The sequence below is a fragment of the Anabas testudineus genome, chromosome 3, assembly GCF_900324465.2.
Source record: "Anabas testudineus chromosome 3, fAnaTes1.2, whole genome shotgun sequence".
In the NCBI taxonomy this organism is placed as follows: Eukaryota; Metazoa; Chordata; class Actinopteri; order Anabantiformes; family Anabantidae; genus Anabas; species Anabas testudineus.
In genome coordinates, this window is record NC_046612.1 from 1,226,495 (window position 1) to 1,243,079 (window position 16,585).

The window sequence follows — 16,585 nt, forward strand, 5'->3', positions numbered from 1 at the left end:
TTCCATTTTGAAACATCAGAGTCTGAATCATGCTGCTCACTGTCAAATCACTGATCAACAAGCCACACAGTCTGGTCTTTGTTGTCCTCCCAGCTGGCACACGCTTCTGTTTCACATCTATGTGAAGCCGCTGTAAAGAGACTTCTGGTTCCCAAATCAACTTAATGAATCTGATGCTGCTGTAGTGGTTTTACTTTCAGCCCCACACAGACAAGACAAGACAGAAATAGACTCAAAAGACAGTTGTCAGTGCTGGGATGTGTTTGCTTTAGTTTGTTTCTCTGATATTTGGAGTGATTTCAGCAGGTTGCATCAGAGGTTTGAAAGTACTGTTTCAGAAAGCGTGTGCATCTCTGGAGTTCCACACATGTTGGTGGGATGTGTCTAATCATATAGCACAGGGTTATTGTGACACACGAAGACAATGAGCTCTTCACAAGCATCCTAAATGAGTTAACGGGGTCTTACTGGCAGCAGTGAGATTAGATCCAATTCTCTACGGACGTTCTCAGTTCTGCTAATTGTGTCCACAGTTGTTTGTCTTTTGATTGCGTCTCGTGTCACAGTCACACCAGAATTCACCTGAACTGACCTGGCTCCTTCACTGTGCTCCAAAGTTCAACCTGCTTCATTTTTGACCTTGTGACATCGTGACAAGAGAAGAGGAAAAGCTTTAGTGAGACACAGTTTAGAAAGACTGAGTTAACAGGGACGTGTGTGTGTGTGTGTGTGTGTGTGTGTGTGTGTGAGCTTCAAGTAAACAAATGACAGCATGTCTGGAGTGTTGTGTTTAAAATGGGCTGAGGCTGTCAGACTGTTCGGATCCTGCTTCGCTGAGCCCGACCTCTGCGTGCCACACACCACTGCTGTGCACCCTTGGGCGACTGAAGATGCACTTTTGTCGTTTTGTATCTTTTAGCAATCAGCTGACTGCAGACAAACAGGACACAGCTGGGTTGTCCTTGTAATCCTCCCCCACCCCGACATAAACAGAACCGACTCCCTGTCAGTGCCTCTGTCCTGGAAACTGTTCTGATAAAGGGAGTTTACGATCCTGCAGCATAAACACACGGTGATATTTCTTTAAGTCGCTTGTCGGATCGCTGTCGTGACCTTGCTGAGATTTCTGGTGTTTAAAATGTACCTTCTGTCCCGTTCCTGGCCTTGCTGAGCTCAAACGCTGGACTCTGCTTCCAACAATTATTATAAAAGCTTCATTTCTAAAAACTAAATACAGAACAGTAAGACTGATGATTCAGCCTGAGTCAGATTCTGATTTGAGGAAATGTGTAGTAAATCTTGGAACAGCCAGTTTGAGCTAAATACACTGTGCTTACTGTAATCAGAGACTAACAAGGTAATAAATAATGTCTGTTGACAGTATCATCTCATGGAGGCTCATGGTGTAGTTTGCCTGTTTTTAAGTGTTCTCACACTATATTTGTTTTTTATGTGACGCCTCTCTGTGGCTGATGTGGACCTCCTCACTCGGGCCTCTCTGACTTTATTACTGAAGATAAAAAAGACATCAGGGCTCCTAAAGTGGTTTAAGCAAAGAGGAGGAGGAAGATTTATTCCTCAAAAGAAAACAATAAAGGCCTATCTCTCAGCCGCAGAAGGCAGCGTCTGGCAGATTTGGTCAATTACAGCAGAAGAAGAAGAAGTGGAGGGAGAGACGGAGGCAGCACAAGCACATCAGCACTCAGAGAGGGGGGGAAGGGAGCTCCCCTGAGTCTCACCTGTCTGTTTGTGGGTTCCAGGCTCCAGTCGAATGGAAGGACGTAGGTCAGCTTCATGCTGCATCCTCTCAGGTCTGATAAACAGACTGTGACCGTGTCGGAGCCACACATTTCCTCAAAATCCCAGAGTGGAGACAGACGGGGACGACGGTGCCATGATTCACTGCCATCTTTCATTTAGTCTGTTAGGTCTGTAGAGAAGGCCACCTGGGACAAACGCCTCCAAAACAAGTCCACGTGCAACAGGAGGGAATGATTTTTACAGGCAGGTGTCCTAAGAGGATTTAATATGAAGTCCGGATGTCTGTAATCCCCACATTCACTGTAAAGACACAGCTTCACCCTTAATCTTTTCATTCAGATTAAACTACAGGGGTTATTTACTGAAGTCTGTGTGATGATTATTACCATTGGTGGTTTCTCACTTCCTCTTTCTTGTTTATTACTTATATAAAATTAAAATAAATCATTATTATCCTGAGGTAACTTTATCATTTCCATAAACAGTCGAGACCAATTTAAAAACAATAAGAATTTCATAATAATAATTATTAGCATGTATTTTACCATGACTCCCCCCACCCCCCACCCCTCCTGTCTTTGGTCTTCAGTACTCACCTGCTCTCACCTGAAGCAGCTGTGATGTCAGTTTCCTCCAGTAGGTGGCAGCAGCAGCAGTTTGCAGATGGTAAATCCATCTCCACTCCAACGCTGCTTCTTTCCAAACAGGAGAAACTGTCCAATCCATAGTTTGGTCTTTCATTCGGTCTGACCTCTGCCAGTTCCTCAGCAAACATGTATACTGAGTCTGTCTTCATTTTTTAAATGCCATAAAAATAGTTCTGTTGTTGCTGTTTTAGTGCATTTTGAAAGCGTCATTAATATCTTCTCTTGCTCTGTCTGTCCTTTACACCCCAGTCTGTGATCGTGTGCTGATCATCCATCAGATGGTGACTGAAGGAGGTGGAGACAGGTGAGCGGATTCACATGAGAGAGCTGACTTTAACAGAAAAGAGAATCTAGAACCAGCTGAGATTTGAGAGTTAGCTGTGAAACCTTTAATCATACCACAAGCATACTGTTAATACATGTGAGTTATCAAGCAACATATTGAAGCCAAGAAGAAAAACATTCAATGTAAGTGAAAGTTTTAAGATTGGAGACCTGGATGGGGGAGTTCAGGTAGGCCGTCGCTGTTACGTTGAGGTCATAGTTGGGGACAAAGCTCACGCCTTCCATACCAAACACTGTCTGTTTGGGTTTTTTTTATTATAATAAAAGTGCGTTTCCGACATGTTTGGAGGAGGAAACCAATGTAATGCAGTCCAGTCCAACATCACTGCAGACCACAACCTTAATTCAACTAGAACTCTATTCTTTATTTGTGTCCACAAAAAATATCCACAGGCAGGTGTCCTTAGAGGATTTAATATGAAGTCCGGATGTCTGTAATCCCCACATTCACTGTAAAGACACAGCTTCACCCTTAATCTTTTCATTCAGATTAAACTACAGGGGTTTGACAGGTTATTTACTGACAAGTCTGTGTGATGATTAACAGAGTTGATTATTACCATCGGTGGTTTTCACTTCCTCTTTCTTGTTTATTACTTTGAAATCTTGCAGAAGCAGTGACGTAAACTAAAATAAATCATTCATCCCGTCATTATCCTGGATAACTTCATCATTTCCATAAACAGTTGAGAAAGAGATAAAAGTTCCTTCTGTGTTTAGCTGCTTCACTGACTGAACAGAGATTTTAACATTGAAACCATCGAATGATTGATTTGATCATTTTATTATCATCACAATTGTTATTATTGCAGAGTTTAAGATATTCATCATGAGATTCAAACAATTCACAGAGGAACTTGATACTTGATATTTGCTGTTAAGACCTGTTTGCAGCAGACTTTCTTCTCTGTGTTGTTGTGATGTGGTCAGCTTTCTCCCACAATGATGATGCGTGTTGGGTTTTTAGGGCAGTTTAGTGGCTCCACAAAAAGAATGTGTGTTTTAATTTGACCCAGATTTGAGTTTATAACTGATACTGAATCCATTTTAACACTAACATTTACCTCTAGTTATAGTCGAATTATTCAGCGACTATTACAAATTACTTGAAATGTCAACATTCGTGAATTTTCTGATGTTTGCAACGATTTTTTTAATGTTTAAAGTTAAATCAGTGACGTTAAACAAAAATCTAAACATCTCAAAACAATTAATATGAGAAGTTGTTTCCTTTGAATTCAGCACAAAATGCAACTTGTAATGACTGCTGCAGTCTCCCTGAGTAAAATCCCTCATAGTAGAGCACATTTGTAAGTCAGGTATTGTCTCAAGCACGCCTGCTGTAACTAATGAAAGGCTTGATTAGTTACAGGAGGCGTGCTTGATATAAAACAAACACCTAGGGTTTTGCTGAGTGTCACATTCGATTGCATTGATAAAGGTTATGAGAAGAGATCACTGCCTTTCACAAACAGGAAAAGCCACAAAGCTAGTGAAGTTCCAGAGACACTGTTGGACAAAAAGTTCAAAGTTCAAACTAGGACATGGCAGCAAAAGGAAGCTATCAAGGGCTGCAACCAGGTTTCTGAGGAGCCAGGAGGAAGAAAAAACTGTGAGTGACTGAAAAGACCTGCGGCAAGACTTGGCAGCAACACAGTGCAACGTAAGGCACAAACTAAACGCCGAGGTTTTCCATGTCAGGACTTCAAGACATACATACACCACTACTGAGCCAGAAGACAAGACAAGAAAAGTTGTCTTCAATATGCCTAAAATTAATTCTGTTCTGTGAAAGAAGAATAATGAAGTGTATGGGGAGAAGAACACACTCCCTACAGTGGAGAATGGTGGAGGTTCAGTGATGTCCTGAGGCTGTTCATCTTGATGACTATCTGATTATTAGCTTTTCTATCAGCGGACCTTCCAGCAGCACAATGATCTCAAACATACCTCAATGTCCACCAAGACCTGGTTCAAGAATCGTAGTGAACGTCCAGGAGGAACAAGCTGGGATTTCTCAGGAGTGCTGGTGTCTGGCTAAGCATCACGTTTGCAACAAGTCATAATAGGAAATATAATAATTTAAGGATTTGGTTTGTAACTCTACTTGTTGACTGATTATGTCTCCGATGCATTGAAATAACAGGTGCTGCTAAATCTGACACAGTTTATCAGCTCAACTTCATGATTTGAATGAAAAGTTGGAATGTGAAACTATCAGCTACGGAGCAGCTGATGCTCAGTGGTGTTACAGAGAATCTTACTGCTGCTTTAACTCGGATTCCTACCTAATACTCGAGATGTTTCTCATGAACTGCTCAAATCCCCCCTTGGTTTGGGAAGTTGAACTTCAACAGATCTTTCGAGTTTCAAACAAAGACCAGTTGGAGTTGATGTAGTTTTCTCAGCAGCTCTCAGGTTGGATCTGAGTGTTTCTGTGTGTTTGGCTGTGAATGTGACACCTGTTTGGCTCCCTGCTGTCAGATATCTGCTCTGCTCTATTGTTGAGTGGATCAGTGCCCAGACTCTATAAGCTCTGTTATCTATTTAGTACATTTCTCACACTGTTACACAGCAAAAACGCTTTGACTCAGGTGCCCCAGCGTGTGTGCACATATCAACCAGCAGCTTTACAGAGGAAGGACGTGCAGAGAAGACAAAGAAAGGAAGACGTTACACATCATTGAGGTAGTTTGTGTCTCTGTGGTGAAGATTTAAAAGGTTCATTTGCCATATTGTGTAGATCATGTTTGTCAAACTAGTTTCTATTCAGTGCTGTTATAAATAAAAACAAACCATTTAAACTTTTCTCATGTTCATGAAGGAAGCTATAATACACGTGTGTTAATGGTTGTATTTAGGTGCTTGGTTAAAGCTTAAGCAACGTGTTTACAGCCTAAAACGAAACATTCAGCGACTAAAAACTCAGAACTAAAGGACAAAATGTGCCTAGCGTCATCTAGGCCTTCAGACGCTTCAGTAAACCCTGGGTGCCTGGAGAAGTTTAAAAGTTGACAGGAAGCTCAGTGGGGAGAAGAGTAGAAAGACCCACACTGGGTCCAGGTTTGTGCTATGGCACTGGTAAAAAAACAGAAGAGTGTATGTAATAAAATAAATATGAAACCGTGACCGTGACTGACAGGTGCACGTTCCTGTGTGCGGAGCCACGGACCAATCAGAGCGCTGGTTTTAATGCTGTTGTCATGTGCTGGATAAACTTTTCCTCCAGAAAAGCAGAACGGTGCTTATTCTGATGACAACTCGATAATTTACTGGTATTTTTCTACAACCAACCCCCATCAGTGTTTTACTTCTAATGATGTGTTGAAAGAAATTTGAGCCTCAGAAAACTCTCTGAGCAGCACGATAACGATCAGTGTGACGGTGAAAGCAGCTGATTAACTCGTTCACAACGTTGGGCCTGTTTAACTTCATTCCAGAATATTAAGTAGTGATTTAGTTCCAGTGACTGCAGGTTGTGATTAAGTCAAAAATAATAATAACCTGCAGTCAGATAATAAAAACAGCTGCATGGTGTATTATCATCTTTTCCTCTGCTTCTTCCCATTTTTCTATTGTGTCGACTTTCAGTTTATCTCACTCCGTGCTCCTAGAGCTGTTACGTAGGTGGATCTCATCTCCGTCTGTCTCCTCCTCACATGGAGGCAGAGGAGCTGAAGACCCTAAAAGACAAAATGCTGCAAAAGTGTTTTTGATTCACTGCTTTGTGGTTTAAAACTATCCATCTGTGCATTCATTAATGAAATACCTCTTTGTCCACAACTTTGAGTCTCTGCCAGTGGATCAGTGTTAAACTAAGAAAAAAGACTCTCATAGTGGAAAATCACTCTTTAGAGAGATTTTATACTTTAAGGAGTATTTCAACATTCAGATTGAAATACAAGATTCTGATGTTTCTAACACTTAAGATTAGCTCAGGTCTAAATATTGGCCTAGCAATGGTGACAGCATTGTATTTTTTCTAGTCAAACTCACCCGGTCCTGTTGTTATATCCTGCTTCTTTTAAATAACTATAGTCTCGAGACATTCATGCTTTCATTAGGTCCAAGGTCAGGCAGCTCCAGTGGTTCAGCAGTGGTTGGAGGATTATTTTTGTTCCATCCATGTCCTGTCAGACATAAAACATCTGTTTTCGCCTGTTTTGTCCAGTCAGTACGTTTAACTTTTATAATTTTATAATTTTCAGTGGCGTGGTGACTGAGGGCCACACAGAGGGCCACACACTGCCACTAGCTATTTCCAGTATTATCTCTGCACATATTAGCTGCTCAAAGACACTTGAGCTTGTTGAGACATTGATCCTCTGGGAGGCTGCAGGATGAACTTCCTGCTGCTGCTTTACTCTGCTTCCATATGCTTCATGCTCACAGGCGACATCTTTTAACAAGTCTCTATCCTCAGTCACCAGATGCGTTAATGTCTCCCGTCCTCATGGATCCTCTCCTCAAATCGCTCCTCTGCAGTCTGCGAGCACATTCCCAGTGATGCCCGGGTCCCTTGGGCCTCTGCTGATTGGCAGGGTCCTTAATTGTGACCACCTCTTTGTGAATAATAGATGCTCGTATAGCTAAGTGGAGAGATGAAATATTAAGCGGCCAAGAACATGCCATCCAAGTCTATTTTTGAAGAGTACAAGACCAGGAAACAAACTAGAGGAGGAAAGGAAATCAAAGAATCTCCGCAGTTCAGCAGGAGGCTCGTGTTGTTTGCGGCTCCAGGCTGTCAGATTAGCATGCTTGTTTTGTGCAAGAGGTCCCTGCTGGAAAACTCTTCTGTCTTTATCTTGGCAAAGCACGGCACCCTCTCCACCTATTTCCTCATCTGTCACTGACAAATTAAAGCTGCTTCATCATGTATAACTGTCAAAATGTAAACCACAAGCTTTTCAGAACAAAACAATGTCAGAGTCGTATCAGACCATGTTCCATTTAAAACTGTATTAATGTGTCTGAAGGTCTGATGTGGATCAGGAAAACCGTGTTAATGTAGGTTTTAATATGTGCAGAATTCTCTGAGATCACAACCTGATGACACGTGAAAGCAGTAAAAGTATTTGTCCAAAAAGTTGAAACATTACTGGATTCCTGAAAGGATGTTTTTAATTTTCCATCTCTTTAAATAGATTTGCAGCAGCCTGCACTGACCTGGGCTCCTCTTTTAATTTGCTCAGACAACCAGCTCCATCATGTCGAGGTTCCATCTCACTGTGTGAAGAATCAAGGCAATGAAATCACTTATTCAAAATGTGTAACGGAGATCACACTTGTTCCTCACAAATGAAATGCAACAATAGTAATTTAGGAGAATCACAGTTTATCTTTGGACCATATTAAACCTGTGCGGACACTAAACTTCATCTGGCCAATTGAAGCATGTGTTCATGTTTCAGGGCAGGAGGTGAAAAAAAAAACACTTAGCTTTAGAAATGTTCACTTTCTTTTAGTTGACGTATGTTTTCTTGATAGAATCATTTTGTTTGTTAATTAAATTGCTAATTAAACACATTAATGGTGTCTCATAATGCTGCCGGGCTTTCGGTTCTGGTCTGATTCTGGACTGTTCTTCAGATTGGTTCTGGTTTTTTGAAAACAGTTTGGTTTTCTGCAGGTCTCTTTGAGACTGTGTCCAAAGTTTTGAACCTGTGATGGTCCAATTCCACCCAACTGTGCACCAATGGAAATGTGTTTATGAATAGGTAATAGGAAAGTGTGTGTGTGTGTGTGTGTGTGTGTGTGTGTGTGTGTGTGTGTGTGTGTGTGTGTGTGTGTGTGTGTGTGTGAGAGAGAGAGAGAGAGAACCATTTCAGTGTAATGAAAGTGAGGAGATTGTTCTCAGCTCTCCCACACCTGGTACAGGACAGAAATAGACGGTGTGCGACAACTACACTGAGTGCATGTGACAGCCGTATTCAAACTACCTTCAGTGTGTGTGTGTGTGTGTGTGTGTGTGTGTGTGTGGTGGACTGTGGTGAATCTGTGTATGTAGGCCACTGTACCTCTGCTTCGTTCGTTGTCTCTGGGACTGGATGTGGTTGTTTTAGCTGAAGACTTATCAGGAGAACAAGCGATTTGTAATTAAACACTTTATTTTTTCTCTGGTTCTTTTGTACGGACATCACACTCAGGTTCTGTCGATTCCAGGTGGTCTAAGTGATATTTCATCTTAATGAAAACACGTAGAAACCCTCTAAAACATGAGCAGCAGGGGCTGCGCTGTGTTCGCAAATGGAAGGAGTAAAAAACAAAAACACAGTGTGTTTTGCATCCATAATGAGTCCTGCTGCATAAAACCACTGGTATTTGAGGAGAATAATGTTCACCCATTTACATTTCCTCCACCAAAAGTCAGAAGGGAACATTCTTAGTCCTTATGAGAGGGTGATTTGACAAAAATAACTCGTGCGGTGCCAGAAGTCAAAGTGAAGCATTAGTATGCTCCAGATGATGCTGGAGACCTTTGTGGTATTCATGCAGACGTCCCATTAGAGCAAAACCTGCAGCAGAGCGAACAAGAAAGACACAGCACTCAGTGGAGCTAAATGACTCGAGTCCAGCAGAACCTCTTCAGTGTTGGTGGAGATGAAAGGAAAGCTGTAATATCGCTTCATAACCCGAGGGACAAAAGGATCTCTGTCCGCTGTGTGTTTCTGTAGCTCTGAAGCTGAATGAGAGATTTCTCAGGAATTACAATGAGAAGCACAAAGATAAACAGATTTTTTGTCTCGTGCAGCTTTTCGCGCACGCAGTAGTTCATCATCATTCGATTAGTGGTGTAATCAGCTGTGCTATTCACCATATGTGTGTTTATCTGAGCTGCCAATGACAACAGATTGTAAATTCCTATTAATACTCCTACAACAGCTCCAACATTAACTTGCTGTTACCTCACAGGCTCACACTGTGAGGGCTGTGGACTCTGGTAAACTCTGACAAATGAACAACACGCAGCACGACGCACAGGAGGCCTGTCGACAGGCCCCCCCACCCCCCATTCTCTCCATCACCACAGCAGATTTTAATCATCAGCAGCTGTAAAGGTTGTGCTTTCCAAGCTCATTGTGTTTGACAGGGGGTTGAATAATTACGTCTCTCCGATCGCTTCAGCCGGGGGAATAATGAGCTGATAAATCACAAACCAGCTATTTTACACATTCACATTTCTGGGTAATATTCTGACACAGGTTATTTTGGTGTGGCTGTGTGGGTGAGGTCTGAATGTTGGCTTGGCTGCATTTTAACACACTGCAGGTTTATAACCAGTGACTAGGAAAGTGCTCAGTTGCAGAAACTAATGCTTGGACAATTAATGATGAGTGTTAGGGAAACGTTTTCTGATGTTCCACTGGCTTCTGTAACAGCAATAATAATAATACCTAACCTTAACCATGAGGCTGAGTGATGGTTTTCTCAGGTGTTTGGTATTAGATTCAAGAGACGCCATTTAAGGCCTTGTTTAGTTCGACCAGTCAGATACTTGGACTAACATTTGGAGCTTTAGGCAGCATGAAATCCCTGTTTGAATGACAGATGTTTTGTGGGATGTGAGCCAGCAGCACCTGGAAGTTAGAGCTCAAGACTGAATCAGCACTAAAACAAACACATGAGGATGTTGCAGATTAGTGTCTGAGGTCTGTCTCTAAGGTCTCTAAGTGTTTCTGAGAGATCCCACTGTTCTTTGTTTCTAATTGAAAACAAGTGTTTTCCTAACAAAGTCAATAATGAAATTAACGATGGGTAATTGTCACTGAAAGCCATGTCTCTGTCCTCTAGCTCGTTTGAAAGCTTTTCTAGGTACTTGTGAAGCAGCTCTCACTCGTCTCTGCTTGCTCTGTAATTCAGTAATTATGTTGAGAGATCACAGGACTGCTTCATTATAAATACTCCACAGTGGACCACAGAGGGGAAAAGCACTGCCGAGTGCTCACTGATGAAAATGTCTGCTCCACATCTATTTTAAAAAGATCTCACCATTGTCTCACTGTGCACACAGAGTGTTACCTTTAAGGTGAGTTTCTACTGGTCTGGGCTCCGTTTTGAAACGTGATGATGCACCTGTACAAAGCACAAACGCTGTTTAGTTCAGTGTTACAGTGTTGTTACAGGACATAGGTGGATTCATTAGCTTTCTTTATTTCTGTGGCAGTTTAACGTTTCATTAGCAGGAAATTAAATGTCTCATAGAACAGAACAGAGAAGGATCTGATTTGTTTTCTGGAAGAAACAGAGTTCATTCCTCACTCGGCTCTGATCATATGTCGTTACAGAACTGTTCACACACTGTTCAAACTGGCTGCATGACGTCGATTCCTGTTGGATGTATTAACATGTTGCGTTTTCCTGTAGTGGATTTGTGTTGATGCACTTATATATATATACAATACATATATATTTATATATTTCTATTTATATATGACCTGTACGTTGATATAATTGAGTTAAGTGATGTTAAGTGATGCCTTGGTTTAACTTTAATGAACTAAATGTGTTTTTAGTGATATCATATATAGTGGGTGTTCAACGTTAACCATGTAATGACTGTATGTAATACCACATTGCTAGAGGCCAGTCTGTCACCTACACAGCGATCTCAGCCTTCTTAATTGGACCGGAAATAGCTTTTTCCTGTTCTTGGCCCTTCACAATAAGAGTATTTTTCTAGTTCTGTGTAACTAAACATTGCAATAATTAATCATTTGCCAGTGTGTCATGACCCCTAACTGTCAGAGATGATAATTTCTCAGTCTTGTGTCTGACTGCTTGCTTTTAGCCCCCTGGAGGTAAAATATTGAATAATGCTGCTTTAAAACATTAAAACATAAAACTACAGACTTTCATTTGGCCACAAACGTCAGTTTCTGTTTACATGAATACATCCACTGCTGTGCCTCAGCTCCCTGTGTTCAGGCTGTTTGTTTGAAGCTCATGTTAATAAAAGCTTTACATCTGATAAAGTCGCTCTCCTTCAGGCTGCTAGTCCCCTCAGATGGCTCCTATCACATTGTGAGAACCCCGGGGAGCTGTGCTTCGTGCTGTGATCAGAACTAAAAAACATGAATATTAATGTAATTGCTTAATGTTTAACCCGTCCACTGTAGCGCATCGATAGTGCAAAACTTGTATTTCATTTTCTGCTGCTCCAGAGTAATGAGAAGTGGAGAGAGATCAGTGAGGAGCACGGATGTAATTGGGTGATTTACTCTGCTCCCCAGGGATTCAGCCCATGAATTGATGAAACGGCAAAGGCAGTAAAATAGTGTACAGAGCATCAGGGAGGCATCAATCATACGCCAGGAGGCATGAAGCACCTCCGGGACATCCGAGAAAGAGTGAGGAGATGAAGAAGTGTGAGTGGGCTTTAATGCATAGTTTCAGGTTATTTTTGTGGTTGTGTGTATGAATACTATAATTATTAAAAAGTAAAAGAGTGAACTGCATCTGGTTTGTCAGAGAGACTTAAGACTGCCCACCACGTCCTGTAAAAGACAACTTGCTGACTCACTTCACGTGAATAATAAGTTAGAAAGGAACAAGAATTTTAAATCAGAGTAGAAAAGTGTGCAGACAACACAACTGGAAGCTGATCTGGCTTGATGACTTCTAATTTCTGCTGTAGTTTCACCACCAAGTTCTAATAAGCTAATTAAAGAGAGTTTGTGTGATTTGTTCAGATCTGAGTTTTTTTTTACAGAAGGATCCAATGAAAGGAGAAGACATTAAACGTGCCTGGTCTCTTTAGCAGAAAGTAATTCACCGATCAGCCACAACATTAAAACTACCTGGTGATTTTAATGTTGACAGTTCTGTAGCTTTGCAGCCCCACACACACCAAACTGTGATGCACGGTGTGTTCTGACACCTGTTGGTCAGTGTGTGTTTCCCATGCTGAACCCAGTCCACCCAACATTAAATCCATCAGGTGCTTTTAACACATACAGTTAAATCAAATGCAAACGGAGCCGCAGCGAATCCAATTACACTTTACTTTTTAATGCTGAAACTGGTTAGTGGCCACTCACAGTTACAGAGCTTGTTTTATACCCAGACTTGCCTTCCAGTCCTCTTCTTGGAGTTTTAAATGACGTTTCTTGGAAAGAAGGATGCAGTTCGAGCAGAGAGACGCGTTAGTTAGTGGTGGTGACTTCAGCACAGACCTCCAGATCAATTTCCATGAAAGAATTAGTATTAAATCCCAGTGACAATGTTTTTAACTTTTGTTGACACATTTCACATTTGTAGCTCAGCTCTGAATAAAGTGTTTGTATGTGTGACAACAGAACCTGACTCACAGTCAATTAACCAGATTCATCCCGTTTGAAGCACCATCGACCTGAAGCCTCTTGTTCTTTGTTTTCTACACGATCATCCGATGCTGCGTCTCCCTCCACTAAATGTGAAAAAGTAAAGCGAGGTGTGCAGCACCTTTCGCTCCTGGCTCTGCCCGGGCGGTGGGTTAATTAACTCGGTGGTTTTTCAGAAGTGGCGCCTACAGCCGGTTTGAGTGACAGTGTCAGGAAGTAGTATGACAAGGAGGGAACGGGAGCAACTAATTATTTCATGACTGCTTGACACTCGGAGGACTTCTCCTCTGTCACTTCTCTGTCTTTGTCTGTTTTTATCTCTCTCACTCCTGCAGTCACAATATTGCCGATGTGTTGGAAATGCGAGGGCATCTAAGGTCACAGAGTAAAGAGTGAGATGTGCCTCCTCTGTAAAGATTTTGTTACTTCTCTGCATCTTCAGCACAGAGATAAGCAATAAGCTTTTCCCGTGAAGGTGAGAGGGGGAGAGTTGTGATTTACTCTGACACTCTTTCATCTCACTGGCCTGTTGTCAGCTTTGCCATCTCTGGACTGTCAGAGCTGTTTTTCAGGTACGACAATTTTTTCCAGTGTTGCCAGTGGCTCACTGCTCCAGTATAATGAGCCATCTGGACCTGGTGATGTACTTTGGCACCAAAGTCACACATGTCCTAGCAGGGGATGACACCAATCCGCATGGCCTCAAACCCAATAAAATGCGTGCTGGGTGAAGCCGGGTTAATAACGCTGCTCCTGCAACGTGGCTACACATCTCCTCTCTGGAGAGCAGGTTTGGTTTTGCAGTGATGAGCAGGGATTTGTCGCTGAATTCCCAGCTGTGATGAAAATATAAGCTGCTTCCTGAATGAACCCGGCCTTCTTCATGTCATGTATATGTAAAACTAAAAACTAATTGTGACTGGATTAAATTTACTGTTAACATCTTGTTCATTTCCATAGTTGTCAGGTTGTATTGAATGTATCAGTAAAATTTTCCATCCTACAGAACAACGTCTACACTCAACTTTGTGACAACATTATTAAACTGTTCTCGGTAAAAGGTTTGACAGTCATTATCACAACATGATCAGTGAAACAGTTTAGCACTGTATCAATGTCATTTCTAGGACACAGTAAAAGTTAGAAAACAGTAAATTAACTTGTGAAATCTGAATAAAATGCACAGATGTTAAATGAGGTTCTTTAAGTGTGTTATGTGATCCTGATCTTTTGACGTGAACATTCAGCTTCTATGAGGTCCACTGAGACCCTACACATTTCAGCTGATTCCCCTCCTGTATGGATTTCAGGACCAAACACAGAATGACTAAACTGACGTACAGTTCCTCATCTCCTGACTTTCATCTCTTTGTTTTACCATCGTGTGTGTTCCATTACTGCCTCCATAGTTTTTTTTATTCAGGCATAAAAACACCGTGCAGACACTTTGTTGTAACGCTCGAGCTCTAACTGCTCCATTCAAAGACATAAATCTGTCTGCCTGAGGTTGGAACCGTCATCTCTCTGCTCTGTTTTAGGATCTGCAAGATGATTCACATCAGGTCACTGTGAACACTCAGATGCAGTCAGGTGATTTTTTTCCCCTTCCTGTTTTTGACTCATGCTCTGCATCCATGAACCCCCGTCACACTCTTTGTGTGTTCATTTAATGGAGTAATGTATTACACACTGGTTCATTCATGCAAATAACCACCTCTGCTGTGGTTTTAATGTGATAATTTGCATAATAATCTCAGTGGAAGTTGTTCTCAGCTTATATGTGGTGGGCGGGTAGCTGAGCCTTCATTAGCTTCTGGAAATAGATTCAGTTTTTCATCCCAAGGAGGATTTTTCTGCTGTTATGTATGTAGATGTATGCTGCTGGCTGTAGCTGCAGGTTTATGTACTCTCCTTTCACTGTTTATGAGTGAATGACTGCGTGTACAGCATGAGGAGATAAATAAAGAGGTTCTATATGTCATCATGCTGAACTTGCTCTCTGCAGGCAAATACATAAACATAACCAGCAGAGCAAAAAAGAATATCCATCAAACTACCACATGTCATTAGTCAAGTAATGGAAAGAGTCTTGTTATCTGTGTAATTCACTAAAGACCACTTCGTGCTCTCTGCTTCGCCTCAGATGGACGTGTGTTTGTACTATGGATGAATATACACACACGTGCACAAAGGTCGCCACAGACAGGAACTAGATTACAGGTCATCACAGCTTATTGTGAAACCAGTTTCCAGCCCAGACGCTTGGACCCCCAGTAGGGACATTTAAAGCCACATAACTGCAAGTTGTCAGGGCTGGGGGGTGGGGGGTGGGGGGTGGGTAGTGGCTTAGACTGGATTCCTGGGCTCCAACCCTCAGTGCATCGAGGTTGCTGTGCGCTGATTACGAGATAAAAATCACAGCCAACTTCAAAGCTTCAGCTTTAGATGCCACGGCTCCTTGTGTGTCCTTGGCGAGCAGAGCAGGCCTTGACGGATCTGTGTTTGTATCAGTGAGCCGCATGGATAATGCAACAGATTCTTCCTCAGGCTCTTTTGTGTCTGAAAGCTGCTGCTGAACCAGTAAATCAACATGTGACAGTAGTTCTAGTCCCTGGAATATGTAAATGTGGTTATGTGACACATTAAAACTGCTCAATGCCATGACTGAGCTGCTTGAATCTAATAACTTTACGCACTTTATTATTTCACGTTCAGATGCGTCTTTGCATCGACCTGTTACTGTGTTGTGTTGGTGTGAATATGAATTCTCTGCGACTGATTCTAACAGACCCGTGTTTCTTTAATGCAGTAGAGCTGAATGACAATTTATATTTATGGACTGAGTGAGTTTTTCTTTTATGTATGTCTGATCATTATTGTACAACAGAGCCTGTCAGCGTTACACGCTTTTTAAATACGGCAGAGAAAATGACACCGATCTGAACATAAGCAAAAAAAAAAAAGAATGTCTTATTTCATGTATTTTAAATGTCAACTCGTGTATATCGTTTTAAATACATACAAGAGAATTTGTGGTGTTTTCTAGTATTTCAGAAGAGTTTCCTTGACCTTGACTTAATCCTCGTTTGAAACACACACACACACACACACACACACTAGATGGTATCTGCAGTGTAAACCTGGGTTTGTCCATCTCACTGTGAGATGATCTGTCCGGGCGTGTTCATGAAATGTGATGAAGCTTGGATAAGTGTGATGGAATGAGAAGAGGCAGGGAGGAGATTGGTTTGTCCGACGCTGCCACGGTGATGGATGCAGAGGGAACCTGGAAGGTACCCCCCCCCCCAACAATCACCACACACAACCTGCAGCCCATCGCCTCTGTATCCACCATGAAACCCAATGAGGTTTCAGTTTACATGATACAACAGCCTCATCATCCCCACGTCCTGATTCTCCTCCCTTATATTCTTTATCTGATGAGGTCTATTTTGTAAATCCTATAATCCAGACACACAAATGAACAAATGTTTCTTTACTTTCACGGTGTTA